Raw genomic sequence first — 4504 nt, 5'->3', positions numbered from 1 at the left:
TATACTTATAAACAATAAATAATAAAAATTTAATTCCAGTTCAATAAATAAAAAGACCTTGGATACCAAAGAAGACTTCAAGAATATGCAGTACTAATTTTATTGAAGGTAATTTCACCGAATCGATAATAACCAAAAGCAGCGGTCACATAGTTTTGCATTTTCGCTACGCATTCTTAACTCCCAAACATACGAATTAACGGTTTCAGTATTCGCGCTGTTAAGCAAGTCGGACGCCACCTGGCGAGTAAACATCTGAAACTTCGAGTACCCCTCAATCAGCCGTTTGAATTTGAACAGAAATTTCGATATTCATTCGTATCTAGTTTTCAAAAAAGGTAACACGAATACACGTGGCATATTTTGTTTACATGATACCTCGTTTCAGTTTTAATTCAAACAAAAAAAACAATTGTTTTGTTTAATTCATCTCAGCAAAACGGAATAGGATTCGATCGTCATAATTACCGCTCTGCGAAGTTACATCACTGCGCATGTATAACCCGCGGATCTCTCAGTGTACGACTAAACAAATAAAAGCAAAAAGAAAACCAAGTGGATCGCACCAGCACGCTCTGTTTCGCAGCTGATTCTTCGTACACTGTTAACAACTTAACACTATCGTACGTATATTTTAGAATGAACTAAAAGTTCGTGCACTTTTGTTGTTGTTTCAGTTTGAATATGTATAATTATTTTATGTCAATAAGGATACTTTATATACAAGTATTACACTAGAATGAGTCCAAGATCCAAACACTGTGCCCTAGATTATGAGAGGAGTCGTAGAAACAACGCTTTTCGTACCTTCGCAAACACTCTTCGCTTTAGACTGTAACTTGAAAGAATAGATCTAATGTCGTCTCCTTCATCCTTAGGCTGCGTTATAACAAGAATCTTTCAATGAAGTACTTTTATTTCTATTATATTAAGTCTTTTTGCTTTTAGCTTTCATTTCCATTTTCAATATAATTCATATAGCTTGTATGTGCTTGTATACACTGTTGTTTCAATCTCATCATGTTCTAAAAATAGTAAATGTCATTGAAAGAATCATTTATGTCAATATAGATGTAGAAATTAATAAAAATTAGACTTACTTATCAAGAAATCATGATTGTGTCACTTGATTTTATCGTTTTTGACTGTCATCGTAAAATCAAATTGTACTTACTACTCAAAGATATTTGTAAATATTGTTGCGTCTGGGAGTGGTGGATGTGGCTGTAATCGATTACGTAAGTTGCTTAAAAATATGTGGGGAGCAAAATGTTTTGTGGTTCTTAAAAAACTCTGTAGTTCTTATGAAGCCTCTCCAGTAAAATATGCTGCCTTATGCCGCATGCTTCTGCTCACGGTTTTGATCCAAAATGTAATGTAATTTACTTTAGTTTAAAAATTAATTAAACTATTATAATACGTCGTTTCTTGGCAATTTTTTGAAAGCAGATAATTAAAAAATTCTCAAAGTAAAATATATTTTATCCTTTCATTGGCGTTAAGTTACCATACATACCTTTTCGAATGTAATGGGAACCTGAGAAAGCTTAATTCATGGCTTATGCCCGTTTGTTAATTACATTCCTTCATAGCACACTTGTAACCACCAATTGTTGCTGGCTTCTTAATCACGCACATTGATTTTACCTAAGAAGCCAAGTAGCTGTAAACGAATGATGTACTCACCCTGTGTGCTTCGAGGCAAAATATATGTAAAAATGTAGCCAGGTGTACAACCTGATTACTCTGTAAATTCACAACAGCATGTCGAAATTCGCTATATGGGATTTTCAAATTAAGAGGGCATACACCTCTTCGATATGTCACAAACGTTCAACAGCGATGCATTTTTACGCGTCCACTTTTCATCGATAAATACACACGAACCATAATATATATTATTCCTTGATTTTTTCGTCTACAGTTTCTTATAAACGTAACATACTGCAAATCAAGACGAAGTCCACGGAAAATCACATTCATCGTAATTGTTCATATATTGCTTTGCTAAAAGACATGTGTCGCGCCGCATGAGGACATTTAATTTCGACGATGGTATCGTCTCCAACAATGCCATCAGGCGTCTCGTCAAAATATGGGTATTCGCTGTTAATGAATAAAATGCAATCATTTACAGCTATCCCCAAAATCTCCTGCAATTTTTTTCGTACCAAAATCTCTTTTTCTTTACCCTACTCAACTGCGGTATTTGTTAGTTCAGTGAGATAGAGAATGTTTTGTACAAGATTTTGACCCGAGGTCGTTTCCCTTTTGCAACAAATTTTTCCAACATTCGAAGCAGTAAGTAATGTCCGATGTACGTGATGCCACTGCGGGTTTTCATGCTGACCCCGCGTAACATATTTCAGTACGTCTCGGTTTCTCTGCTGATTTCCCAGCTTTTCATAATGATTAGATTTCAGCTGTTCATACATATTGTCATCGATATCCGGCCATTCAGCATTCGGTCCGTGATCTTTATTTAAACTTACGAACAGAGACATCTAATGGTTTTGTCGCTGTCATGCGTTTCTTGTGTTTCTCACGACGAACAATACTTTTTTCTTCAAATATTGTTGTTCGTGCTAGTAGCTTCTTACCTATCGCGTAAGAAGCTCGACTCGTGGCTTTCAGAGTATTATGCTGAACAATTGCTGCTTTTACGCGTGGTCCGTAAAAACCTTTTTTCCAAAATGTACACCTTTACTGCCAATGTATTTACAAATAATTGAATTACTATTTACTTTCTACAGAATTGTTGGTAAACTCGTACAATAAACTTTCGGCATTATTTGTGACGCGTTTCATTGCCTCTTCTATATTTGAATAAAATCCTGCCATTCGTAATTAGAGAACAAGATTTGCCTCGCCTTCTTTTGACGTTCCATCACAGAAATACTTTAACGAGACACAATCTTGATGCTCACCAAATATGTAGCTAGGTACATTTTGCAAATCTTTAATCAAACCAGCAATTTTGTACTGCAATGGGACATTTTCATTGTGGCGAAACGTTGCAGTTTTTTTCGTATTTTCAAAACGCTGTTGGTCACTACCTTTTTTAATTTTTAGAGATTTCGACCATTAGTACGACCCTCTTCTCGTTTTCTATTGCGTAGATTACGCAGAAAATGATTAGTACATACAATTTTTTTAATTACTACGTTCGGGTACGATGAGAAATCTCTCAATTTTTTTTGGATATTACTGTCACCATCCGCGATATATCTACTAAATATCAATCTATGCATGTCCTTGGTACATCGGAAGCCTTCAAGAATTATATCGCTTTCCGTGCTGAAGGAGTCCTGTTGGTGCTCCAGTTTTTATAACAAACATGCTTCTTCGCGATATGTAACTTTTTCTCCCATGCCCAAACAACACAATACTTATTTCTAAAGCTACCAAACAATATTTTACGTGTATAATATCCAATGATAAGGGCAGTTCCGGACGAAGAATTTTAACTACCATTGTAATACGATCTCTTCATCCAGGAACCGCTCGTTATCACTGCGTTATATATGCGGAATATTGTCTATGAAATCACTCTTTTCAAAAGCTAATCTTTTCTGCTCTTCACCAGCCGCTCGCATTTCTTCTGCGGTGGCAGCATCCAAGGCGTCTGACATTTCGGCGTGATATTTGCCATATTTTATTGTCCATCCATGGAACATCTACAACAGATAAAAATTCATTTAACTGCCTGTACCCCGTGAATAATGTACCGCATACGACACCTCTAATAACAACCAATAACACGTCAGCTTGCGATTCGCTCATGAAATCACCGCAGAAATTACACACTCGAGATTTTACAAAATATTGCGTTTTCAGACCGTGATATATTGTGTGCGTTATAACGAGATTAGTAAAAGTGCAGCCGATCACCTTCCAATGTGAAGACAATCTCTACAATTTTGCAAAAATATGTCCAACATGAACGATGCTTCGTGCTATCTTCGTGCAAAACAATATTTTCGTCCATATCGTTTTGCAAGTTCGATGATACATTTTGTAATTCTACTTGACAAGCATTCACGGAAGCTTCAGGAAACATGCCATTTGATACTTCAACATCAATGTATCATCATTCATCCTATCTGTTTCATCGGCACAGGTGTCTTTTATATTTTCTACTGTACTGTCTTCTTCTATGTTAACTGAATCATAATTTTCAAAATTTTCATCGACGAATGAAAAAACGGGAGATGTGCACGGAAGAGATGCCAATGCATTATAATTGATCTCTTTATCCGTCACGTTGCCTTCGCATCCATAAAATTGTTGCGACGTACCTGATATTGTTGCCCGGCACAAATCTGGTACATCTTCACTCTTTCCACCTCTTCTCATCCGTGTCCTACGCACTTTCTGTTTCACAGAAGTGCGTCTTGAACAATTACTTCTCACTTTCTTACTCTTTGCATGCAAACCACTTAACTACTGACAGTCACGGTCACTGACTAGTTTGGCTTGGTGGCTAGTTTGAAAAGAGTGGAAA

The 4504-nt window shown here is 36.3% G+C and overlaps 1 long non-coding RNA gene across 1 annotated transcript; it reads left to right on the top strand.

The window, feature by feature from the left end:
• Window positions 1–6: 6 nt before the first annotated feature.
• LOC113464323 (uncharacterized) lies at window positions 7–4447 on the top strand. The gene is made up of 4 exons (XR_003389153.1): window positions 7–108; window positions 210–338; window positions 436–623; window positions 4036–4447. It is a non-coding gene; the product is annotated as an uncharacterized LOC113464323 (long non-coding RNA).
• The last annotated feature ends 57 nt before the right edge of the window (window positions 4448–4504 follow it).

Source organism: Ceratina calcarata, unplaced genomic scaffold, assembly GCF_001652005.2.
Source record: "Ceratina calcarata isolate Rehan_Ccalc_2016 unplaced genomic scaffold, ASM165200v1 scaffold1187, whole genome shotgun sequence".
Classification (NCBI taxonomy): domain Eukaryota; kingdom Metazoa; phylum Arthropoda; class Insecta; order Hymenoptera; family Apidae; genus Ceratina; species Ceratina calcarata.
The sequence above is the reverse complement of the archived record's forward strand: the minus strand, read 5'-3'. Positions and strand labels throughout refer to the sequence as shown.